This window comes from Bos grunniens, chromosome 4, assembly GCF_055505025.1.
Source record: "Bos grunniens cultivar Pamir isolate PY7600 chromosome 4, Bosgru_T2T1.0, whole genome shotgun sequence".
Lineage (NCBI taxonomy): Eukaryota > Metazoa > Chordata > Mammalia > Artiodactyla > Bovidae > Bos > Bos grunniens.
In genome coordinates, this window is record NC_141168.1 from 16,560,996 (window position 1) to 16,588,065 (window position 27,070).

The 27,070-nt window shown below is 46.5% G+C and overlaps 1 long non-coding RNA gene across 2 annotated transcripts; it reads left to right on the plus strand.

Moving 5' to 3' along the window:
• LOC147373696 (uncharacterized) lies at positions 1–23,998 on the plus strand. Of its 2 annotated transcripts, XR_015162000.1 has the most exons (4): positions 1–230; positions 4,416–4,489; positions 19,979–20,031; positions 21,368–23,998. It is a non-coding gene; the product is annotated as an uncharacterized LOC147373696 (long non-coding RNA). The 2 variants fall into 2 exon arrangements; XR_015161999.1 differs by lacking the exon at positions 21,368–23,998 and having other exon boundaries at positions 16–230; positions 19,979–20,337.
• The last annotated feature ends 3,072 nt before the right edge of the window (positions 23,999–27,070 follow it).

A 27,070-nucleotide genomic window follows, 5' to 3' on the forward strand; every position in this document is an offset into this window, starting at 1 on the left:
TGGGAGGGAGGAGGCGCTGCCTTTTAAAAGCAGTTGGCAGTTTTCTGGCTTTTTGAAGCAGATGTTTCAATTCAGCTCTGGGGCAGAGTTTCTATTTCCTGAAGGCCACCCGATGGGCAGGTGCGCCTTGTTGTCCTAGGGGAAGCTGGCAAGATGCCGTTTATGCCGCCCAAGTGCAGAGGTTCACAGGTCCAGTTTGAGCCTGTTCATCATTCATCAAGCTGAGCCAGGTCTGAATCCGGGGGGGGTGCAAATGACTGAGATTTCTGAACTCACTCCTGTGGAAATTGGTGTTTTTTTTAATTGGTTTGTTTTGAGGGGGAAGGGGTATGTATTTGCTGAAAGTTGCTTGTAGGAGTGGATGAATGGAACGTGCATTTTTTCCACCTGTGAACAGAGTCAGCACTGCTGGGTCATCAGGGTGTGAGGCTCTGGGTTATGGCAGCACTCCCCCCACACACAAGCCTGGAGCTAAATAGGCTCCCCAACGTTAGCCCTCGTGGCCCCAAGTCTCCTACTGGTGGTTTGGGGGCTGTGGACCTTAGCCAGAGAAACCAGGGCAGAGGAGGGGCATGTTAATGACAGGGACTAACTGGGGGACCCTTTTCAGGGCTCCCTGAAAGACCCAGGGGAGACTTTGCATGGGTGGGGCAGTGGGCCTGCATTCAGATTCATCTGGGGCCTCGGAATCATCATGACTTGGAGTCCTAATCTAAAAACTACCTGATTTCTACTCCAGGCTGCTGAAAACTGGGTTTGAAAGTGAAAGTGGCTCAGTCGCGTCTGACTCCTTACGACCCCGTGGACTACATAGTCCATGGAATTCTCCAGGCCAGAATACTGGCATGGGCAGCTTTTCCCTTCTCCAGGAGATCCCTGTTGTCGTTCCCCACCCAGGGACTGAACCCAGGTCTCCCGCATTGCAGGCGGATTCTTTTACCAGCTGAGCCACCAGGAATGATGCTGGATCGGTGGGGTATTTTTTACCCCTATTTTATGGATGGAAAATCAAAGTTTTGAAGAGGCTTATATCCTTCAGTGACAGAGAGGGAACTGGACCCCAAGCCCAGTGCTTTTCTACTTCCATTGAATATGAAATTCAAGTCACAGGAAGATTACAGGGGACATAACAGCCCCACTGCACATGTAACAGGTCCGAGGGACAAAGGTATCACATGAATCTGAGCAAACTCTGGGAGACAGTGAAGGATAGGGAAGCCTGACACGCTGCAGTCCATGGGGTCGCAAAGAGTCAGACCTGATTTAGTGACTGAACAACAACAACGACAAATCACATTTTTAGGGGGACAAGGATAAACTCAAGCATTTCCTAGATTGAAATAAGCTTCATGAAAACAGATCAGGTCGCTCCTTTTCAACACTGTATCCCAGTACCTAACAAGATCTGACACTAAGTGGGCGCACCATCATTTATTCACTGGATGTCGTTGTCGTTCAGCTGCTGAGTCACGTCCGACTCTTCGTGGCCCCACGAACTGCAACACGCCAGGCTTCCCTGTCCTTCACCATCTCCCAGAGTTTGCTCCAACTCATGTCCATTTATTGGATAAATGAATGAATTGGGGAAATGATGAAAGACCTGGAAGCCAAGTCATTTAGGAAGTAGCTGAAAGAGCTGGAAGCATGTAGGCAGGAGAAATGTCTTCAGGTCTGAAAAGCCCCCATGTGAGAGAGGGATCAAGCTGATTCATGTAAGTCCAGAGCACGGCAGAGACAGCCCAGGGGCAGGACGAGAGCCTGCGGGCAAAATTAGAGTGAGAGCAATCTTGGCTCAACAAAAAAACTTTGCAACAGTGAAAACTGTCAAAAACAAAAATGGAAGGCTTTGGAATGACTGTCAGCTCTGGCATTTTGTAAAAGCAAAGGCTATGCTGTGGGAAAGATTTGGAGCCACAGTACTTAGGCTGAGGCTACAGAGAAAGCAACTCAGCTAGCAGGTGCCAGAGAAACCAGGCCCGTCTCCCCACTCACTCCCAGGAGACCTATGAACTTCTGGGGCCCTTCTGTGCACCCCAAGGTGGAACAGAGGACCTTTGAGCCCCGTGAGCCTGTCTTACTGCAGAGGCGCAGAGATGAAACCTCAGCCATGTCAGTGATACTTGAGCACAGCTCACAGGGCAGATAAGAGGAAGAAAGCGCTGAAGATCACCGACTGGCCGACCTGTCATGTGGGGAATTTTGGGGGAAGGTGTCCCAGCCCAGGTTGGGGCCAGGTATGGAAGGAGAAGTGAAGACATTAAGCACGTCTCTAAAGGAACCATGGGACTTGTTGCCTGATTGAACATGGTGGGGAAAGGATGGGAGGCTGAAAATAATTCTGAATGTGAAACTCAAGACTGGTGGTTGTACATTCAGGGAAGAAATTGGGAAGGAGAGACCGTTTCTGATCCAGGTAGGCTGTCAGTGAGATGCTGAGGGTGAGATGCTTTAAGATGAGCCTAGAAGCCTGGGTGAGATGGTGGAGCTGTGAACCCAATGCGATATCAGAAACTCAGTAGAAATTGAGAACATGAGGTCTTATGGACAGAACTGTTCCAAGGGGAAGAGTTGAAGAAAGGGAATGAAGCCCAAAGAGGGTGCACAAGAGCCACATTGTCCCAGAATTCAGGGTCCCTGGCTTTTGGGTATATTCTCAATTACTATAATAGTTTTCCCTTTGATATTTTCTTATACATGAGAGCTATTCCATTCTGACCTCACAAGGCTGGTCATTTCCAGAGGTGGTGTACCTGTGCTATTATTCCATGGTCTCCTGGCCTGATTCTCCTTGGAATTTAGAGCCTGAGAGGCGGCCTGGCTTGCAGGTTACAGGCAGACCTCAGAGATGCTAGAGGTTCCGTTCCAGACCTCTGCGAAAAAAGTGAATTTCACAGTAAGGCGACTCACATGAATGTTTTGGCTTCCCAGTGCATATAAAAGTTTTGCTTACACTATCTTGTAGTTGGTTAAGTGTGCAATAGCAAGATACGCATCCCTTAATTTAAAATATTTTGTTGCTAAAAAGATACTAACAATCACCTGAGCCTTCAGTGAGTCGTAATGTTTTTGCAATAGTAACGTCAAAGAGGACAGAGCACCATGAAAAAGAGAATAATAATGAAAACATTTGAAATATTGTGCAAATTACCAAAATGTGGCACCGAGGTACAGACTAGCAAATGCTGTTGAAATAAATGGTACCAGTAGACCGGCTCCATGCAGTGTTGCCACAAACCTTCAATTTTTTTTTTTTTTTAATACAATCTCTGGGAAGCACAATAAAACAAGATGTGCCTCTCATTTATTTTGCAAAGAGATTCCGAGGAGCAAAGAGAGGACTGGGGAAGTGAAACAGTAAGGGGAAAGGCCCATCCTATTGGCTTTGGGTAACTGGACTTTGGTGGCTCAGTGGTAAAGAATCTACCTGCTAATCCAGGAGACACAGGAGACAGGGGTTCAATCCCTGGGTTGGGAAGATTCCCTGGAGAAGGAAACGGTCAACCCATTCAGTATTCTTGCCTGGAAAATCCATGGACAGAGGAGCCTGGCGTGCTGCAGTCCATGGGGTCACAAAGAGTCAGACATGACTGAGTGACTAAGCAACAACAAATTGGAGCTTAATCTCCCTGGGGGCTGCATAGCCCACACCTAAGTGTTCACTCAAGGGGAGGGGAGGAGGATGTTCACTGGTTCTTGCTTCCTGAGAGTCAGCTATTGTCCCATGGTGAGGGGGTTCCTGCAGGCTACCAATGACAGACAATAGCAGAGAGACCCTGGGCCAGAAAGCAAGAGATTCGGGGCATAGCCGAGACAAGGCATTGTAGGTGACCCCCCCGTGCAGCTGGTTGCCAAAGCAAGAGCTGGAGCAGAAAGAGGGTGTGAGGCACAATGTCCCATCCGTGCAGGTGTTCAGCATCGCTAGGGGGACTTCCCTCATCAGTGCTAACAGCACCAGGAGGAAGAGTTCTCCTAGGTTCTCCACCTGTGGTTCCCACCATAGTGCTCAGCATCACGGGTGAGGTCATCTCTCACCTGCTCCTTGACCATTTCCATTGTGGCTAATCTCTTCTATGGGCAGGTGCTGCCCTTCTCTTGACTTCCCTGGTAGCTCAGTTGGTAAAGAATCCACCTGCAATGCAGGAGACCCCGGTTCAATTCCTGGGTCGGGAAGATCTCCTGGAAAAGGGATAGGCTATCCACTCCAGCGTTCTTGGGCTTCCCTTGTGGCTCAGCTAGTAAAGAATCCACCTGCAATGCAGGAGACCTGGGTTCAATTCCGGGGTTGGGAAGATCCCCTGGAGAAGGGAAAGGCTACCCACTCCAGTATTCTGGTCTAGAGAATTCCATGGACGTCCATGGGGTTGCAAAGAGTTGGACACGACTGAGCGACTTTCACTTTCACCCTTCTCTTGCAGTTTTCATAATCGAGATGATTGCAAATGTCAGGATTTACCTTGATCAGAAGATAACCTTCCTTTTGCCTCATTTCGTAAGTATGGGAACCAATACAGTGCTTTCCATCCCTGTTAGCTGCCCCAACAGCTTGCATAAGGCACTAACCAGTGCCCGTGTGTCTTCACACTGACAGGTGTTTACCATCTCCCCACTTCACTCCTAGGACTGGGGTCAGAGCTCCAGAGATGTTGTAGTGCTTGCATGATGGTGGAACCGCTAAGTTCAGACAGAGCTGTGTTTCCTAAGTTGTGTCTCATCTGTGGGAAGTAGGTGGAAATTTCCTACATTCTGGTCGCTTCCGGCCAGACTGAATTTGTTGCTTGAATGGAAAACTTTGCTGAAGTTTTCAGGATCCCATTCTAGTTATTTCTATCACTGTTGGATTCTAATCTCCTTATATTTATTCTTTTTGCCTCACTCATAGCTACTAAGCGTATTAATATTTTTACTGAGTTTCTGTGGACAAGGTTAAGTAAGTAAGTAAGTGAAGTCGCTCAGTCGTGTCCAACTCTTTGCAACCCCGTGGACTGTAGCCTACCAGGCTCCTCTGTCCATGGGATTTTCCAGGCAATAGTACTGGAGTGGATTGCCATTTCCTTCTCCAGAGGATCTTCCTGACCCAGGGATGGAACCCGGGTCTCCCGCATTGTAGACAGGCGCTTTATCGTCTGAGCCACCAGGGAAGTCCTTGTGGACAAGGTTAACTAGTCTCTTTTCATGACTTCTTGCAATTTTCGCTGACCCCTGTTTGAGTTTCTTAATCACACAACCTCAGGGGTTTTCTGAGGTTAAGGGAATACAGCAGCTTGAAGGCTCAGGAAGTGGTTGGGCTTTGGGAGTTCTGGAAATAGAGCCCAGTTGTAGACTTACACATCCTTGATGAGCCTATATTGGTGACTTAGATGACCTGGTACTCCAAAGACAGTAATGCAGCTAGGCTGCCCTTCTGCCTCAGGAAACACAGCACACAGGGGTTTGAGAGTGAATGGAAGGTTGCTAATCATAGTTCCCAGGCCATAGAGTTGGAAATTATCCTTAGGGCCTAGAGAAAACTGTTGAACTTGCTTCTGATTTGTGTCAATTATTTCAGATTAAGCTGCAACAACAGCAACTTAACCAAGATATACTAAATAGCTTTTCATGTACATAGTCTAGTACATGAAAAGTCTAGTCCACTTTTATGTCAGCTTCACCGTCTTAAGGGACCCAAGCTCTTTCCAGGACCCAAGCTCTCCCTAGATAGTGTGATCCATCCTCATGGTCCAAATTGACTGCTGGAGCTCTAGCCATCACCTCTGACTTCCAAGCAGCAGGACAAAGAGACTTTCTGGAAGAACCATACTATGCTTTTGCTTACAACTCATTGGCTAGAACTTAATCGCCAGATGAAGTTGAAGGAAGACTGGGAAAATTAATCCTTTAGCAGGGTATGGTGCTACTCAGAATCGATTTGGAGTTCTTTTATCCCAAGGGGGAGAAGGAACATTGCTGTTGGGTTGGGCAGGCAGCTAGAAGCCTGTATCAGAGAAAGCTGGATTTAGAAGCTGTAAAATTAACAGCTTATTCCGATTTATAATTCACTTCTTTGTGTGACCATAGGCAGATCACTTTACTTCTTCGAGCTTTAGTATCTTCATAAAAAAAGTGAGACTTTATGATCAATAGTTGAGGTTGTTAAATGGTTCCATGAAGTCCTGGGGTTTCTTGGAATTGCCTCAGAGGTGAACAGGAGGTACCAGCTGAGGCAGGAGAGGAGCCCATGAACGTCTCTCTTATCGGATTTGTTGTGTTACCATGGAGCTCAGCAGCTCTAAGTCTCCATAGCCTGGGGGGAAACGCTTAGGAGCAATAGTCCAGAGTTTCTGGGTTTCAAGAGGAACAAACTGGACAGCTTATGTAGGCTCAAATTTCTTCGGTTGAGGATACAGAGAGAGGCATTTCTGTAATTCTGAAAATCCAGGGAGGCTTCAGAAAAAAAGCTTGGTTATACTTTTATGAATCTGTAGGTAATCAGACATAATTTTCTTGACTCAGGGACTTAGGGTGTATTTCCTAAGGGCTAGAGTGAAGAGAAAATGGTCTTCAGAATAAGATCCAGGCTTGTTTTCTTCCTCTGCCATTTGCTGCTTATCCTTAATCTCTCTGAGTCTCAGTTTGCTCATCCATAAAATGGGGTTAATAATGCCTGCTTTGAGAATTAAATGTAATCAAGTATGTAATGATTAGTAGGCTGTGAACATTCAGTTGAAAAAGAAAGGAGAAGTGTTAGTCACTCAGTTTTGTCCGACTCTTTTCAACCCCAGCATATTCAGTTAGTTTACTTTAATGTTACCCCTTCATAAGAGGGTCCCCGCCACTTAGGGGGCTATGGTAGAGTAGAAAGGCCTCATCTTATGGATTCTGCCAATGAGTTCCAGTTAGCTCAAGATAAAAATGATGACACTGGGGCTTTGAAACATCGCTTTGGCCCCGTCTGGGCAGAGCCCCTATCCCATGGGGTTTGTGTAGCGCCCTAGAACCAAACAAAATTAAAGTGAAAGTGAAAGTCACTCAGTCGACTCCATGGCCTGTAGCCCACAAGGCTCCTCTGTCCCTGGAATTCTCCAGGCAAGAATACTGGAGTGGGTAGCCATTTCCTCCTTTAGGGGATCTTCCCAACCCACGAATCGAACCCGGGTCTCTGCACTGCAGGCAGATTCTTTACTGCCTGAGCCATTACGGAAGCCCAGGCCAGTTGGCCAGTTCAGTCGCTCAGTCATGTCTGACTCTTTGCAACTCATGGCCCACAGCACGTCAGGCCTCCCTGATCATCACCAATTCCCAGAGTTTACTCAAACTCATGTCCATTGAGTCGGTGATGCCATCCAACCATCTCATCCTCTGTCATCCCCTTCTCCTCTTGCCTTCAATCTTTCCCAGCATCAGGGTCTTTTCCAATGAGTCAGTTCTTCACATCAGGTGGCCAAAGTATTGGAGTTTCAGCTTCAACATCAGTCCTTCCAATGAATATTCAGGACTGATTTCCTTTATGATGGACTGGTTGGATCTCCTTGCTATCCAAGGGATTCTCAAGAGTCTTCTCCAACACCATAGTTCAAAGCATCAATTCTTCAGTGCTCAGCTTTCTTTATGGTCCAACTCTCACATCCACACATGACTACTGGAAAAACCATAGCTTTCACTAGATAGACCTTTGTTGTCAAAGTCATGTCTCTGCTTTTTAATATGCTGTCTAGTTTAGTCATAACTTTTCTTCCAAGGAGCAAGTGTCTTTTAATTTCATGGCTTCAGTCACCATCTGCAGTGATTTTGGAGCCCCCCAAAATAAAGTCTCTCACTGTTTCCACTGTTTCCCCAGCTATTTGCCATGAAGAGATGGGACCAGATGCCATGATCTTAGTTTTCTGAATGTTGAGCTTTAAGTCAACTTTTTCACTCTCCACTTTCACTTTCATCTAGAGTCTCTTTAGTTCTTCTTCTCTTTCTGCCATAAGGGTGGTGTCATCTGCATATCTGAGGTTATTGATATTTCTCCCAGCAATCTTGATTCCAGCTTGTGCTTCCTCCAGCCCAGGATTTCTCATGATGTACTCTGCATATAAGTTAAATAAGCAGGGTGACAATATACAGCCTTGACATACTCCTTTCCTGATTTGGAACCAGTCTGTTGTTTCATATCTAGTTTTAACAGTTGCTTATTGACCTGCATACAGATTTCTCAGGAGGCAGGTCAGGTGGTCTGGTATTCCCATCTCTTTCAGAATTTTCCACAGTTTGTTGTGGCCTACACAGTCAAAGGCTTTGGCATAGTCAATAAAGTAAAGTAGATGTTTTTCTGGAACTCTCTTGCTTTTTTGATGATCCAGCAGATGTTGGCAATTTGATCTCTGATTCCTCTGTCTTTTCTAAATCCAGTTTGAACATCTGGAAATTCACGGTTCACATATTGTTAAAGCTTGGCTTAAAGAATTTTGAGCATTATTTTGCTAGCGTGTGAGATAAGTGCAACTGTGCGGTAGTTTGAGCATTCTTTAGCATTGCCTTTCATTGGGATTGGAATGAAAACTGACCTTTTCCAGTCCTGTGGCCACTGCTGAGTTCTCCAAATTTGCTGGCATATTGAGTGCAACACTTTTGCAGCATCATCTTTTAGAATTTGAAATAGCTCAATTGGAATTCCATCACCTCCACAGCTTTGTTTGTCATGATCCTTCCTAAGGCTCACTTGACTTCACATTCCAGGATGTCTGGCTCTGGGGAGTGATCACACCATTGTGATTATCTGGGTCATGAAGATCTTTTTTGTACAGTTCTTCTGTGTATTCTTGCCGCCTCTTCTTAATATCTTCTGCTTCTGTTAGGTCCATACCATTTCTGTCCTTTATTGTGTTTATCTTTGCATGAAAAGTTCTCTTGGTATCTCTAATTTTCTTGAAGAGATCTCTAGTCTTTCCTGTTCTATTATTTTCCTCTATTTCTTTGCATTGATCACTGAGGAAGGCTTTCTTATCTCTCCTTGCTATTCATTGGAACTCTGCATTTAGATGGGTTCCTTTTCTCCTTTGCCTTTCATTTCTCTTCTTTTCATGTCTATTTGTAAGGACTCTTCAGACAACCATTTTGCCTTTTTTGCATTTCTTTTTCTTGGGGATGGTCTTGATCAGTGTCTTGTACACGACTGAGAGACTGAACTGAACAGGCATAAGTACAGTGTGACCCCTCACTGTTTCCGAGGATCATCCCACTTCAGAGGGGATGTGGTTCCTGTATGTTTTTCAGTTCAGTTGCTCAGTCGTGTCTGACTCTTTGCAACCCCATGGGCTGCAGCACACCAGGCCTCCATGTCCATCACCAACTCCAGGAGTCTACCCAAACTCATGTCCATTGAGTTGGTGATGCCATCCAACCATCTCATCCTCTGTCGTCCCCTTCTCCTCTTGCCTTCAATCTTTCCTAGTATTAGGATCTTTTCAAATGAGTCATTTCTTCACATCAGGTGGCCAGAGTATTGGAGTTTCAGCTTCAACATCAGTCCTTCCAATGAACACTCAGGACTGATTTCCTTTAGGATGGACTGGATTGATCTCCTTGCAGTCCAAGGGACTCTCAAGAGTCTTCTCCAACACCGCAGTTCAAAAGCATCAATTCTTCAGTGCTCAACTTTCTTTATAGTCCAACTCTCACATCCATACAGGATACTGGGAAAACCAGAGTCTTGACTAGATGGACCTTTGTTGTATGTTTTTAAACTCTTGCAATTTTTCTCTCTACTGTTCCTGTCCCCCTTCCCGTGGCTGTCTCAGTCCTGCTCCTGAGGGCTGCCCCAGTTCTCTCTGATTTACGTGATCCCCCAGATAAGAACACATCCCCTCTGTCTTTATACCAAGGACACGCCACTCACTCAGTGCAACTGGATAAAGAGATATTTATTCAAGTTTATAGATGCTTCCAGGGAATTACTGCACAGGTGAGAAAGCAGAGAGCATGGAGCACCCTTCCCAGGGACCTGTGACCTGCCGGCCACTGGCCCTTTGGAATCTCTTCCCAGCACCTCTCTTCTTGACCACTCTCTCTTGCTCTGTGTCTACAGCCTCCTTGCTTCCTACCTGGAATCTCCTCCCATATTTTAGCTTCTTTTCGTCGAAAGGCCCACCCCAATGTTCTGTCTCTGGGGTCACCAAAGGCCCATGAAAATAACTCTTTACGCTGGGCAATTTCAGTTCCGTGTTGACTCAATGTTCTGTTTTTGGCGAGGGTGAGAGTGGGTGCCTGGGGGTGAGCCCCCCTGGACTTACCCAGCAGGCCCTGATTCACCATTCCATCCCGGGGGCTCCATTGTTAGCCACATGAAACACTGGCAGACACTCTGAGACCAACTCTTCTTTCACAGAGTCAGTGATTTCAAAGAATATTCTAGGCTTCCCTCCCCACCATTAGCACCTGTGGAAGGAGTATGATGTTTTCTGGAGCAAACTCTTGCGGTTGTGGCTTGCTTGTCTTGTTTGTCTCCCCCTTACATTACTGTGACATGTCTGCAGCGCTGACCCCTCAGACCACAAGTTCCTGCTCAACATCCTGACGCTCTCCTCCCTGGGCTGTCATCACCTTACTGTCTCATATTTTCTTGCTTCCTCTGTGCCTATTCTTTCTTGTCTCCTCCCAGGGCACCTCTTCCTTTGCTTTTTTCTTTTCTTTTTAAAATTTTTATTAATTTTTTGGCCGCTGCACAATATGTAGGACTTTAGTTCCTTGACCAGTGATTGAACCTGTGCCCCCTGCAGTGGAATCTCAGATTGTTAACCACTAGACCACCAAAGAAGCCCCTAAAAAATTGTATTTAAAAATACTTTCATGCTATCCACCCCAAACTGTCACAACATCGTTAGTTATACTCCAATATAAAATAAAGCTTCTTAAAGTTTAAAAAAAATACTTTCAGACTTACCAAAAGGTGTTGCATAACAAGGTAAATATAATTGACACTCTGAACTGTGCACTTTAAAAGTGGTTAAGATGGTAAGTTTAGTATTATGTATTTCTTTATCACAATTTAAAAAAATAAAAAAGAATGCTGTTTGAAGTCTTGGGCTTTCTAGCTCACTCAGTGGTAAAGAATCTGCCTGCCAATGCAGGAGACATGAGTTTGATCTCTGGATTGAGAAGATCCCCTGGAGAAGGAAATAGCAACTCACTCCAGTATTCTTGCATTGGAAATCCCATGGACAGAGGAGCCTGGCAGGCTACAGTCCATGGGGTCGAAAAAGAGTCGGACACAACTAAGCGACTAACATTTGAAGTCTTAGTTACATTGCAAAGGAAAGGAAGGGGTAGAAATGAGAGTTGAAATTTTTGGAGGAACAACTCACAAGTCAGTTTCAACACTACTTAGTAAATGTCTAGCCTTTAATACACACCTGAAAATAATTTGGGATTTACAGAAAAGTTGAAAACAATGCCACAAAGAATTCCAGAATACCTGTACCAGGTTCCCCAAATGTTAACAGCTAACATTTTATCACATTTGCTTTATCCTTATCTGTTTACCTATCTATCTACTTATCATCTATCTATCTATGTTACTTTTTTCCTGAACTATACAGAGTATGCTATAGACATAATTCTCCTTTAGCTCTAAATACTTCTATTGGTATTTCCTAAAAAGGGCTTTCTCTTACACAGTACAGTGACAAAAGTCAGATCAAAATTATAAAACCCCTGATTTAGTACTAATGTCTATATTGACTGTAAACCTTATCTCAAATTTTGCTGATTATCACAGAGCAATTGTATAAATTGTATCTTGTATTTCCTGCTGCAGGATCTAATCTAGGGTCATACATTGACTTCTTTAGTTATTATGTTTGTGACTTAGTCCCCTTTAATCCATAACAGTTCCTTAGCCTTTCGGCATCTTTCATAATCTTGAAATTTTTGAAGAGCAGAGGCCAGTTATTTTGCCCTGTCTTAGTTAAATCTTTAGGTCTTTGAAATATCTCATCTTGTTTCTGGAGTTCCTCCTGGGTGTCCTAGACCATTGAGAGCTGTACGCCAAGAACTGGCCACCCTGCCCCTAGGAACCATTTCTGTGAGTCATCAGAGTCTTGATTACTTTCCTAGCTAAATAAGAATGCTGTAGAATGTCCTTCGATATGGATTTGTCCTATGTTCCCTCATGATTAGGCTCAGATTATGAATTTGGGGCAGGAATGTCACAGGAGTGATGTTGTTTCCTTCCCAGTGATTCGTATCAGGAGGCCCATGATGTCTATCTGTCCCATTAGTGGCCGTGTTCATTTTGATCGTTGGGTGACGGTGGTATCTGGCAGGTGTCTCCATTGTAAAGTTGCTTTTGTTCATAACTTCAATGTTTTTACATTGTAAAGTTACATTTTGGTGATATATAAGTGTCCTGTATGGAAGACACTTTCAGACTATGTATGTTTCTTTTTCATGAATATTTTTCTTCATCATTTTATTTTATTTTACTTATTTTTGGCCATACAGCATGTTGGATCTTATAAGGTTCCCCAACCAAGGATTGAACCCATGTTCCTTGCAGTGGAAGCCTGGAGTCTTAACCATTGGACCTCCAGGGAAGTCCCGGGATTATAAACATTCCTACGTCTTCATGCTCCCTCATCAGCCTTCGGTTCTTCTCACTCAGCAGTGTGTGTGGCTTCAGCTACTCTGGGTGCACCTCTCTCAGACCTCTGTCTTTGGCCAAGATGGCTCCTGCAGGCGCAACTCCCTCACCCGTGGCCACCTTAGAGTCAGCACTGCTCTTCCTGTCCAGGGCCTTGTTTCTCATTCCTCCTCTGTCCCTTGATGACAGCTTATGGCACCACCACGCTCCCATCGTCCATCATCCTGGCCTCCAGACCCCTCCCCTTCCCCTCACACTTCATGCCCAGTCAACCACTAAGTCCCATTGATCTTACATTCCCAGTCCTTTTACTACTCCCTTGGTGCAAGCTGTTATCATCACATGCTTGGAATCCTGCCAAGGTCACCCCTTCCTGCCCAGGACCTGCCGTCCCTCTCACTCAATCTCCATCAGGTGGCTGAGCAAGCTTCCCAGAGTACAGCCCTTGATCATGAAGAGCAGAGCAGGTGCAGTGGGTACCACTCAGACCCCCCGATGGCTCCCCATCACCCTCAGGATGCCAACCAGCTCCTCTGTGGTTGGGCCCTGCCTCTTCCTCCAAACTGCCCCAGTCACTTTGACCTTTTCAGTTTCCCTGAGGTTTTTCTCGCGTGAGATCTGCCATTCCCACTTGAACCCATTCACCAGCTCTTGTTGCCATTCAGGATGCACCTTAGACTCCATATCGCTGGCTGAAGAAGACAGTCCCTGCACCTCTGGACATGAATTAGATGCCTTTCTAGTGTTCCCCTAGTACCTTGAACTTGCTCCATCCCACTGTGACATTGATCACATCATTGAAATGGATTAGATCTGCTTGGATACCTTCCAATGGGCTGGGAGCTCCCCTGGTCCAGGAAGCATGTCTCACCATTGCTTGTTGGGCAACTTGCACATTATCTGGCTCCAAAGCACGTGCTCTGTAAACATTTGTTGCCTGGATGAATAGATGAATGAACAGGGGGCGAGTGAAGGCACGACTCTGACACGGCTGGAGGGTGTTGTTGATCTAGGAATGTAACCAAGTGTCTGGTGACTTAGTTTCTAGGGACGGGGGGCCAGTTCTTGGGGTCCAGCTCTCACAGGTTTAGGGCATCCAGGGGGAACACCAGAAACAGGAAGAGATATTTCAGAGACCTAAAGATTTAATTAAGGCAGAACACTCATCAGATATGCACAGTGCCTGTGATCCAGCAGGACTGGGTTTCCAAGTTGTACGTGACTTCAAAGCAACAGGTTTCCAAGGCCCGGGTGACTCAGATAGGGTTGGGCTCCAGAGTTCAGGAAGGGAAAGTGCCAGGTAAGAAAGCAATGAGCAAGCCTTCTGCCCAGGTGGCCAACCACATGGCCAAAACCCTCCATGGACTTGGCAGCCAGTTCAGCCTGTGGTTTCCTAGGGAACTGAGGGCCAATCTGTAGGACAGCTTGTCATGGAGCTGGGGACAGTTTTTGAGGGCCAGATGGCCAGACTCTGGGTGTTGTCAGTGTCACAGGGTGGGTGGCTGAGAGTCTTCAGGTTAGGACTCAGCACTAGGGCTGGGAGGGTCTGAGAAAGGCTAGAAACTCACAGGGACCACACAGGTGAGGGGCATGGGAACAGGTAAGATCTGGAGATGTCCATCACAGTTGGCAGTTAGGAATGTGCAGAGCCAGAGCCTGGTAGGGAGGCGAGGCCCCATGTCCTGAAGTCAAGGTAAGAAAGTGACTTAGAGACTTGGGAGTGACCACATGGTTGGTATCTGGGTCTAAAATATTATTTGCCCCATGAAAAAAGGAACTTGTGTCTCTTTTTCTCTGCTGTAATCTGCACTGCTTAGAACACAGCCTGGAATGAAAGTCACACTATCTCATTGAGAGCCAGTTATGGCTCTTGAAGGTCAGGGCTGATGGTGGCCCTTTGAGTCCCAGGAGACAGAGCAGTCTAATGAGAGAACTGACCAGACATTTTTAAAAAAGTTTATTTACTAGGCTTAATACCTACATGAAGCACTGATGGTAAAAAGTCATGAGGAATAAACTTGTAAACAGTCATGGTCCTGCTTCCTAGGTGGCACTAGTGGTAAAAACCCTGGCCCATGCAGGAGACATAAGAGATGTGGGTTCGATCCCTGGGTTGGGAAGATTCCCCTGGAGGAGGGCATGACAAGCTATTCCAGTACTCTTGTCTGGAGTATCCCATGGACAGAGGAGACTGGCGGGCTACAGTCCAAAGGGTCACAAAGGGTCAGACATGACTGAAGCGACTTAGGTCCCCAGCACCTCAGACACCAAGCCCAGGTACTGGAGGGTGAGGTTGTTTTGTCAGGAATGCCCCATTGCTAAGGCGACCTTGGAGGAGGGAGTCTGCTTCAGTGGGAAGCTGGTGGGCCAGGAGTGAAACTCTAGACCTGACTTGTCCTGAGAAGGCAGGAAATGACTAAAACTGAACCCAATCACCAGATAGTTTCTATCTGGATCTTACTCAGTGCATATGTAGATTAAAGGAGTTCTGAGCATGCGCACTGGCAGTCTGAAGCAGACTGAGTTGCGTAACAGAGAGGGGAAACCGTTTGTCGTATGTGGTTGGCGATGGGCGCAAAATACCCCATCTGTTGGATTTTTTCCCCAATGGCAGCAAGAACTGGGAGGTAGGCACATTTGCACAGAGAACCAAGGGGCTGACAGACAAGAGGAAAGGCCTGTATTGCTTACAGGTGAGAACACGAGCTAGCAGCAGCTACCTGCTGCCAGTAAGGAGGGACTCTGGACTCACAGGTTCCTGGGAGCTCTGGAAAAGAAGCCATTTAGGGGATGGGGCAGCTCAGGTCGGGACAGGGAGACAAGTTAGAGAACTGAGCAGACTAAAGCCAGGTCTAGGGAGAAGGCTGCATGAGAAGGCGGAAGAAATGGCAGAATCTGTTTCAGTCCAGCTCTGGAATGGGTAGCCCATTCTCTGTAACATAAGTGACCCTCTTAATGCCGTTCAAGGCTTGGTATCACTGCCATCATCTTCATCTTCCTCCCTTTCATCATCAAAGTACCATTTATTGAGAACTTCCTTTTTGTTCAGTTACCTCACTTAATTTGCACAAAAGTGCTGAGGCGGGAACTCCTTGAGGAAACTGAGGCTCAGAGAGGTTCAATGACCTGCCAGAGGTGACTGTTACTAGGTCCTTACTTGGTGGGTGGCAGAGCCAGACTTTGCATCAAGGTCTGATGGACTCCGAACTCTGTAAGGTAGCTCAGAAGCTGGGAGCACAGACTGTGGAAACAGACTCGCTAGTTGTGTGGCCATGGGCAACTCCCTGACTCAGTTTGCTCATCTGTAAATGGGAATGATGGTGATACTAGAACCACTTCATAAGGTGCTACTGAAGAGCAAGTGACAAACTAGAAAATATACACAACGGATAATATTTTAGAACAAAAAGTTTTGCAATATTTGGGACACACTTATACTAAAAATTACTCTTTGCTTTGTCTGAAATTCTAATGGAACCGAACATCCTGTGTTTTATCTAGCCACCCTATGGAAGGGGGCTCCCAGGCAGGCTTGACCCCTTGCCCAGCTAGAGACTCTTGACTTTAGTGGAGCTGGGTCCTCCCTGGCCTCCCAGCCTCCTGGTTTCTGGTCCTTCATTTTCATGCCTCCAACTCTCTCCCCGCCTGTCCTCCTGGCCTCAGGGCCTTTCCTTCCTTCAGCCTCTTCCGGGACGTCTTCCTCCGTCTTCCTGTATCTTCCTCTTGCTGATACAAGCCAATCCATCAGCTGCTCATTCAGGTGCATGACTCCTGTCTCTCTTAACTGAGCTCCAACGAGCCTGTCACGCAAAGCTCTGTCTTTCGTGTTCAGCACACATACAGGTTTCAGTAAATTCTTGCTTCATGAGCAGTTACAGAAATGGAAGCAGCTTCCTCAGGGAGCCACTTCTGTTTTCCTAGAACGGCAGGCAGACTAAACCAGAAAGTTTCTGTGTCTCTGGAGGACCCCAGTCAGTCCCCCTCCCTCTGCTCTGCAGCCCCGTTTCACTTCTCCTTCCCACAGGGGGGAGTGGCTTGGACAGAAGTGTGTTTTTTTCTCCACCAAGGAAGTGGCACCCAGGGCACCTCCCTTCCACTGCAGTAAGGAAACAGCCCAGCCCAGGGACCCTTAGAACACAGCAGGGTTCTAAGGAGGTTACAGCAGGAGGGAGGACCCCTCACAGACGCTTGCCCACCTTTGTCGCACCTCGTCTCAGGTGGCATCAGGCCTGCCTGGCTCCTTCCCTTTTTCCCGGGCCAGGGTGAGTCCTTGGATGGACACCTTGCCCTTGATACTCTGCCCTTCCGTGCTTGCACTTGCCTTTCCTGGCCAGGTGTGGCCCTTGGAGGCTGCATCACTAAAGCCGAGCTCCCAAAGAGTGGGCCTGAGTCACGGGAGAGCATGGTAGAAAACTTGTAGCTGGCCTCACCCGTGGATTTTCAGATTCAGAAGTCTGCGCTGTGAGAATTTGCATGTCTATCAAGTTCCCAGGTGATGCTGAGGCTGGACCCAGGGCCATGCTCTGGAACCCACTGTGTGTACTAACGTTTCTGGGTCAGCAGCAGGTTGAGCTTCTGAGAGGCGTTCTTGACTCTTGGTTTCCTGATCAGAAGATGAGGGATCCTGAGCTAGGATGACAGTCTTCTGCAGGCAAGTTTTGCATGGCTGGTGTCCCTGTAGCATGAAGGACTGAGTTGGGTTATGGCAGGGCCACCTGGTAATCCTGTCTGGGCACGCCCTCAGGAACCGTGGAGTGGTGATCAAGGGATGCTTAGAGCTGGAAGGGCAAGACTTTCCCACAATGTGTTTATCACCCAGTGGAGACACAAAATGAGAAGTAGGGGTAATGATTAGTCACTTTTAATGTAATCACATCACTCAGTAGTGGGTTCTGAGGGTGCTGCTGGGAGCAGGTGGACTCAACTCTTGAGTTGAGTCCCTACCAGGAATTGCCCTCCTTGTTCAAGATTACCTCCTTCCTCCAGGGACAGGCCACATCCCTTGATTGGTCAGTGCTGGGGTATGGCCTCCTTACCTCAATTCTGGACACTCTGAGGGGTTATTCCAGCTCCAGAGCTCCCTCTGGGGGAGTGAGGCCTTTCTCACGACCCCCTCACAGCTCAGCTCCTCCCTCTGCCTGAGTGTGCAACCTTCACTCCTCGCCCATCATTGAACCTGAGAGCCTTCCCAGCAAACCTTCTGTGCGCCAGTGTGTGTCCCAGAGTCTGTGTGCCTGGGAACCAGAGACATCTGTTGTTGTTTGGTTGGTAAGTCACGTCCGACTCTTTGCGACCCCAAGGACTGTTACATGCCAGGCTTCTCTGTCCTTCACCATCTCTTGGAGTTTGCTCAAACTCATGTCCACTGAGTCAGTGATGAATCCAACCATCTCATCTTCTGTTGCCCCCTTCTCCTCCCACCTTCAATCTTTCCCAGAATCTAGGTCTTCTCCAACGAGTCAGCTCTTTGCATCAGGTGACCAAAGTATTGGAGCTTTGGCTTCAGTTTCAGTCCTTCCAATGAATACTCACGGTTGATTTCTTTTAGGATTGACTGGTTTGATCTCCTTGCAGTCCAGGGGACTCTCAAGAGTCTTCTCCAGCACCAAAGTTGAGAAGCATCAGTTCTTCGGTGCTCAGCATTCCTCATGGTCCAATACTCACATTCATACATGACTACTGGGAAAACCATCAGTTCAGTTCAGTTCAGTTGCTCAGTCGTGTCCGACTTTGCAACCCCATGGACTGCAGCACGCCAGGCCTCCCTGTCCATCACCAACTCCTGGAGTTTACCCAGACTCATGTCCATTGAGTTGGTGATGCCATCCGACCATCTCATCTTCTGTCATCTCCTTCTCCCTCCTTCAATATTTCTCAGCATCAGGGTCTTTTCCAGTGAGTCAGTTCTTTACATCAGGTGGCCAAAGTATTGGAGTTTCAGCTTCAACATCAGTCCTTCCAATGAACAGTCAGAACTGATCTTTAGGATGGACTGGTTGGATCTCCTTGCAGTCCAAGGGAGTCTCAAAAGTCATCTCCAACACCACAGTTCAAAAGCATCAATTCTTCAGGGCTCAGCTTTCCTGTTTATCTCTAAATCTGGGGAAGGTAGACCAGAGAACAAACACTTCTAGAAGTCAGAGGAGGGTTCTGTCTTTAGGACCTGGTATTCATATGAAGAAGATGGGGCAGTGATGGGGTCTGGAAGCATTTTCCTGCCCTCTGCACTGGCTCCTTGCTCCTGAGACCCTGGAAGCCTGAGATTTGTAGCTTGCTCCTCTCCTGGGACTTTAACTCAGTCCATCTGCTTACTCCCCTTCCACCCAGACTCTGGTTCCTTTTGCATTCTTCCTTGTACTAAGTCCTAAGATATTACTACAGAGAAGATACTCATCTGTCAGTCATGACCTTTTATCATCATAAAAGCCACTCGGGTAGAGATACTATCTTCAGGAAGAGATGTCTGGAAGGAAAACAACACTGAAACTATGCAGGGAATCTTTGAAGGGGTCCCCTGATAAGGTGCTGTGAGCGTTTACAAAAAAAAAAAAGAAGCTCTTGAAACATGAGGTGCCCAAAGGACTTTCAGATATAAGGATTGCTGTCCTTGATAAGAATGACTTCTGGGCCTCCATGGTGGCTCAGTGGTAAAGAATCCACCTGCCGATGTGGAAGACATGGGTTCAGTCCCTGGTCTGGGAAGGTCACACATGCCACGGAGCAACTAAGCCTGTATACCACAACTCCTGAGCTTGTGCTCTAAGAGTCAAGGAGCCGAAACTACTGAGCCCACGTGCTCTGCAACAAGAAACAAGAGAAGCCACCACGATGAGTAGCCCCCACTTGCTGCAACTAGAGAAAAGCCCTCACAGCAATGAAGACCCAGCACAGCCAAACATAAATAAATAAATAAACAAAATTATTGGGAAAAAAAAAAAAAGGAATGGCTTCTGGGTTGAACTAGGGAAGCTCTGCAAAGGCAGTCAGGAGAACTAGCCTCCGGGCTCGCAGTAGGCTTTAAACAGACAGCGACTGAGTAAGGAAATGTAGGCTGGGTTGATCTCTCTGTCAGATATCTCTTCCTGAGAAACATTGATGATATCAGCTAATTTAAAAAAATATATTTAACTAATTAATTTATTTGGCTGTGCTGGGTCTTAGTTGCGGCACTCAGGATCTTTGATCTTTGTTGGGCCATGTGGGCTCTTTAGTTGGGGCATGCGAACTCTTAGTTGCAGCTCATGGGATCTAGCTCCCAGATCAAGGATTGAATCTAGACCCCCTGCATTAGGAGTAGGGAGTCATAGCCACTGGACTACCGGGGCAGTTCCAATGTCAGCTAATTTTGAGACTCTAAAAATATTCCCACTATGCTTCCAGGAGACCTTTGCAAGGAGTGGCCCCCAAAGATTCCAGAGACCCTCCGCCCCTCAGTGAGTCCTACAGAATGTGAAAGAGGAAGTCCATTTGGAAAATGTATCTGAAAAGGAGTCCTCAGCTGCCTCTCCCCGAAGCTTTCCTAACCCTCCCATCCATGGACAGACTCAGCCTCCCCTCCCCTTGGACGGCACCACTCCCCAGGGCCTCCTCTGAACACCAGGCTCTGCTCATGTAACTCTGCACTGCACTTACTTCTGGACAAGTTTCTCCTCCCCGGCCTGTGAGCTCTGGAGGAGCAGGGGCCATGTCTGCATTTACATCCATGACCACAGTGCCTGGCATGCTAGGTGGAGGGGGAGCCTTAATATTTATTGAGTGAACCAACAAATGACATACGTTTCTTGCACAAATAATCTACCGTGGGAAAGATAGGGCAATTCATTTTGTGCATGTGTGTTAGTCATAGTCGTGTCCAACTCTTTGCCACTCCATGGACTGTAGCCCTCCAGGCTCCTCTGTCCATGGGATTTTCCAGGCAAGAATACTGGTGTGGGTTGCCATGTCTTTCTCCAGGGGATCTTCCTGACCCCAGGGATCAAACCCAGGTCTCCTGCATTGCAGGCGGATTCTTTACCATTTGAACTAGCTGGGAATGGATGAAACTTTTCAAAATCCTTGAAGGTGATAAAAAGGAAACAAAGAAAAAAGCTGACAACTTTAGTGGCAGCACACAAAACAAGACTGATTAGAAAACTAGGATGTCCTCTATGAATCTGGGTTCGTTTTCTTCTCAGCTCCTTTTCTGGAAACCAGGGCTTTCTGTATCTTTTTGACACAGTGGAGGCACTGGATACAGAGAACATAATGACTTTGTTTTACTACGAAGCTGACCCCCACCCCCCACCACCAACCCCCAGTTCTTAGATTTTGTCTGATTCTCATAAAACAGGCAAAAACTGACAAGTCAGTTTCCTTTGACATTAGTTTCGTTCACAACAAGAATTCAAAACATATACCAAGAAAGTCAACTGATAAATGTACAGCTAATGCTTAGGTAAGTTATGCTCTTACAGTTGCTATATAAAGCTTTCTATGAGAAGTTATGGGCTTCCCTGGTGGCTCAGTGCTAAGAATCCGCCTCTAATGCAGAAGACCCAAGTTCAATCCCTAGGTTGGGAAGATCCCCTGGAGAAGGAAATGACAACCCACTCCAGTATTCTTGCCTGGAGAATTTCATGGACGGAGGAGCCGTGTGGGCTATATATACAGCACATTTTAATGTTCCTGAATATCAAAGTGATTTCAGCCTTCAAAAGGGCATCTGTGTATCTTTCCCATTAAATGTATTTCTCTTTTGCTAAGTGTCCCTGTTTCCTTTTTATTCCCCAGAGACATTTATTTCATCGTGTCTTCAGGTTTTTGTAACAATCTACCACTCAAATAGGACTTTCTTGGTAGTCCAGTGGTTAAGAATCTGCCAGCCGATGAAGGGCACATGGGTCTGATCCCTGGTCTGGGAAAATCCCACGTACTGTGGGGCAGCTAAGCCCTTGTGCTTCAGCCACTGAGCCTGCACACCCTAGAGCCCATGCTCTGCGACGTGATAAGCCAGCACAGCTGTAAAGTATTCCTCGCTCGCTGCAGCTAGCGAAAGCCCGGGCAGTAACGAAGACCTAGCGCAGCCAAAATAATAAATAAAGGAACATGGAAGGACAAAGTTTTGGAAAATAAAAGACTAACAGTTCAGATTTACCGAGATTTGCTATGTCCCAGGGTCTTTCTAAACATGTTATACTACTACCTCATTGAATCTTCAACAACCTTATGAGGCAGGTTCTGTGAACTCAGCCCGACCACGCACATAGGAGTTTCGCCCAAGACCACGCTGGTATTTATTGATGGGGCTGGAGTGTGAACTCTAGTGGGTGATGTTCTGAGCCTGTGCTGTCATCTACCGTAACATCCTACCTGCCTTCTGTGATCAAGATGAGGAATGGGAAAGGGAGGCTCTGGCTTCAGCCCAGTTAATGAGAACTGATACATGATTACCTTGCGTGGAGGATGTTTTTCCCGGGTGCTACTGAGCTTGTCTGCGCTGATGCTTCTTGGTTGTGTCCATCCTCAGAGTCACTAGTATTTAACATAGAAAAAAAGATTCTATATCTGGTTCTCACCCTCTCTCCCTTACTCTGTTGCTTTCAATTTCAAGGATTTCTGTTGGATTCTCATCAAAAGAGAATCTCTTCTACTGATGCTTAGTAGACACTTGAACTTCCTTCTCCCCTCCCCAGCCTCCCTGTTGTTCCCAGAGAACCACTGAAAACAATTGAAAGGTCAGAGGTCAATGACAGGAGTCAAAGGATGCTGGCCTGGCCCCCTAAACAATGGTTGAGGGTCAGACAAATGAAAACAGAAAGGTGGTAAAAACTTCTGCGTCTGTGAACCAATTAATTAGACTCCGTGTCCCTGTGGAGTGAGTGCAGGACGCCTCAGGTCCGGTGTGGGCAGCGCTAATGAAACACCGCTAAGGTGAAGCCTTCATGGAGAGACTGAGCTTTCCAGAAAAATGCATGGTTTTTCAGAAACCTATCTTATTCATATATTCCATTCATGATTCCAACCAATATTTGTGGGCTGCCTGGTGTGAGCAGGGCACAAGGAAGAAGTGGTGGTGGTAGCTTAGTCAGTCCTGTCTGACTCTTTGTGACCCCATGGACTGTAGCCCTACAGGCTCCTCCCTGCATGGTATTCTCCAGGCAAGAATACTGGAGTGGGTTGCCATTCGCTTCTCCAGGGGACCTTCCTGACCTAGGGATTGAACCTGGGTCTCCTGCATTGCACGTGGTCTCTTTAACCAACTGAGCCACCAGGGAAGCCCCAAGGAGGAGAGGATGAGGACATGCTATCCGTGAAGTCAGGGAACTTCAGGTGACCTGTTCTCCACCAGGGTGTAGAGGGTGTCACCTCAGCAGGACTGAGCACCTGTGACCTCTCAGATCTATTCTGTGCTCCTTTTATTCACCATCCAGTGTTTCAGGCTAGACTCTCTGGCATGCACAAGATACCTTCTCTACTTTCCTTTCCAGGAGTGAGGGTATTTTGTTCTGGAAACAGAGGCTTTGAGGCCTGCCAACCTAGGGCAACTCACACCTCAAAAGTCAAACAGGTTTGGGCTCTATATTCAAACTCTTGTCCAAACTCTTTAATTTTTTTGGCCACATTCTGTGACATGTGGGATCTTAGTTCCCTGACCAGGGATCGAACCTGTGTCCCCTACAGTGGGAGCTGGAAGTGTTAAGCACCGGACCGCCAGGGAAGCCCCTAGGCTGTGGCTTCTGAATCTAGAAAAAGAGAAAGTTTGGAAGAGGGAGTTCAGAGGGTGGATGAGGTGTGGCCTCCATCTGCCCTGGGCCGTGAGGATCTCTAGCAAGCCTTTTGCATCCTTCATCCAGGATGTGTTGTTTTCTCCCTGGGGACTGTTATTGAGTCCAAATAACTGCTGGCTGGATTCCTGCCATGCTCTGACCGTTCAGCAACGCTCTGTGTTGTTCTCATGGCAGAGGGTAATTTCTGGTCTTCGGGTAACCAGGGGTGCAAGGAAAAGTCATGTTTGAAGCTGGAAAAAATTCCTCATTCCAAAATTTTCCTTGGGACACAGTATTTAAGCTTCTGTCACTGACGAGACTTTGCTCCTCATTTTCCTGAATGACTCAAATGTTTGCTTCAGACAATGGCAGAGTGTATCTTGCTTGAATCATTGGATTTCTGTTATTTTTGTAAGATGTGGGTGGGCAATATGACTCAGTATTTTTCCAAGAGATGTAAAAATTATATTGCCTATTTTGGATCATTTCGTGCTGAGATCTGAAACCTTTTTCGTGAATTTCAAATCTTGGAGCTTGGGAAATTTTTGTTTTCGTTTTGCTTCTCCATCATTTCAGATCTTTCCCAGATAAAATGTTAAAGGAAAATGACTTTAAATTACTGAGCCATAGTTCTAAGCTGTGAAATATATTTTGAATTATAACCTATCCTACGTTTGAAAAATAAAAAACTTGCTGAATCTAGGAGTGTGTTTGCCATCTTGGTTGTAAAAAAAAAAATTGGGGAATGTGGGGTGAGTAGTATTTTGAAGATCATCTAATTCAAAACCTTATGTGTGGACTTTCCTGGTGATCCAGTGGTTGGGAGTCCACCTGCCGATGCAGGGAACATGGGTTTGATCCCTGGTCTGGGAAGATCCTACATGTCATGGGGCGACTAAGCCTCTGTGCAATAATTACTGAGCCCATGATCTAGAGCCTTTGAACTGCAACTACAGAATTCTGCCCACCCTAGAGCCCGGACTTCACAAGTGAAGCCACCAGCCATGAGAAGACCAGCGCAACCACAGCCAGAGTGTAGCCTGTACTCCTTGCAACTAGAGAAAGGCCATGCCTAGCAATGAAGACCCAGCACAACCATAAATAAACAAAACCTTATGTGGGCACTTCTCTTTGGCAGCTGAGTTCTCTCTGAATGCATTAGGTGATGGAGAGCTCTTTGGGTAGTAGGCAGTACCACTTCGCACAATACTTTCCCACAAAACTAAAACCTGCCTCCCTGTAACTTCCAAACCCTAGTTCTGATTCCTATTCTTTATGGATCTCTAGTGTATCATTCTGTAACAGTGTGATAGATTTTAAAACACTTACTGCTGTATTTTCCTTCTTGATAAGTCAAGTCCTCTAGGGGTCTTTTCACTATCAATATTAATGGTAGGATAAGAGTCTGAGGCTTAGTGCCTCCAGGGAGGATAGTGTTATCTGATGAATTGTGACCGCACCCCCCTACCCCCGCCACCCAATTCAGCTGTTGAGGTACTAACCTCCAGAACCTCAGAATGTGACTGTTTCTAAAGATAATATCTTCAGAGATGATGAAGTTAAGATGAGGTCTTTAGAGTGGGCCCTGATCTGATCTTATTGGTGTCCTCAGAAGAAGAGGAAAATTTGGACATACAGAGAAGCACCAGGAACATGAGAACACAGAGGGACAAGGATGGTGGACTCCAAGCCAAGGAAAGAGGCCTCAGGAGAAAGCAATCCTGCCAACACCTTGATTTTGTTGGCTCCAGAACCACGAGAAAATGATTTCTATTGTTTACAGTCCCCAGTCAATGGCATTTTGTTGCAGCGCTCCTAGCAAATTAATAAAGATTTGGCAATTAAGAATAAGAAACCCATGCCACTAGGGCAGCGATGTTCAGATAGGAAGAATGGAGGGGAACACGAAGTCCTTCCAGAATATGTGCAGGAGAGCCACTGCACAGAACTCGAGCGGAGCGTGGAGAATGTGTATGGCCTCAGGGCTCTCGCTGCCCCCATTCTCCACTTGCCTCCAGCCTTAGGGTTGGCCCTGGGGGGAGCCACTGAGGGGCAGTAGAAACATCTCCAAAGTACTGGAGCAGAGGCAAATTTACCATGAAGCTAATGAAGCTTACCTTTCAGGGCCCCTAACTTGTTGGAGCTTCTTCCAATGTCTGAGGAGGTGCCCTAGCAGAGTGTTCACATAATCTTGTTTTTTAAAATTGGCAAGGAACTTCCCCGGTGGTCCAGGGTTTAAGAATCCATTTTGCCCTTGATTGAGGGAAAGGGACGTGGGTTTGACCCCTGGTCAGGGAACTGAGATCCCACATGTTGAGGAGCAACTAAGCCTGCACGTGGCAACTAAGACCCAAGGCAGCTGAATAAATAAATATTTTTTAAAAAATCATCAAAAGACATTTTTACTGCAGTTGGTTAACACTGCTGCCTCTTTCCACTTGGACTTTCCATCACACTTATCCTCCTGTTGAGAGTAGCTACAGCTAAGGAAAATTTGAGTTGGAGTTTCATTCTGTTTGCTTCTGTGGAACATATTTTTGTGCACTGTAGTCGCGTCTGTGCACAGTTATTTGATGGCTAGCTGTCCTGGGGCAGGGGGAGCCACCAGGTTGCGGTGCCTTAGCGAATGTTTAGCAGTGGATTTGTGGTGTTTGCTGACTTCTGAAGCAAAGACATCACTAGACGGCAATGGTCCATCTAGTCAAAACTGTGGTCTTTCCAGTAGTCATGTATGGATGTGAGAGTTGGACCATAAAGAAGGTTGAGCAATGAAGAATTGATGCTTTTGAACTATGGTGCTGGAGAAGACTCTTGAGAGTGAGTCCCTTGGACTGCAAGGAGATCCAACCAGTCAACCCTAAGGGAAATCAACCCTGAATATTCATTGGAAGGACTGATGCTAGGCTGAAGCTCCAATACTTTGGCCACCTGATGCAAAGAGCCAGTTCATTGGAAAAGGCCCTGATGCTGGGAAAGATGGATGGCAAAAGGAGAAGGAGGACAGCAGAGGATGAGACGGTTGGATGGCGTCACTGACTTGATGGACATGAGTGTGAGCAAGCTCCAGGAGTTGGTGATGGACAGGAAAGCCTGGCCTGCTGCAGTCCATGGCATCGCAGAGTCGGATATGACTGAGCGAATGAACAGCTATAGCAACACGGTGTAAATACTCCCACCGGCGCACATTTCAAGCTGTCAGTGTGACATCACTGTAAGCAGAGCTGGAAAGAGAACACACCGTTATATAGTATTCACATCCAATAGACTCAATAGATGTAAATAACCTTAACAGCATAGTAATGGTAAAATGCAGTGAGATAATTGGGAGATGATGAGTTTTGAGTATTTATTATCTTTTAGTTATTATTTATTTATTTACCTTTTAATAATGTCTCTGTTTAACAATAGACTTCCCAAACTTCTGAAAACCTGACAATGGACTCCTGTGAGCCAGAAGGAGCCAGCTTCATCACAGGGCTGTGAACCAGGACATGCCTACTGCCCACTTTGTGGATTCACCCTGTTTTATGTCAGGAAGGTGCAGGGCTAGAACCAGGAATTTGCTATGAAACATGTGAATAAGGGAGGAGAAACTAGGTTTTTAAATATTTGGAACCAGAAGCTAGTCCGGAAAATTCTTGCAGTCATCAGGTATATAAATTTGCACATAGATGATTTGGTTCTCATCAATGCCTAGTTGAAATGATAGCTCTTGCCTGTCAAGAAT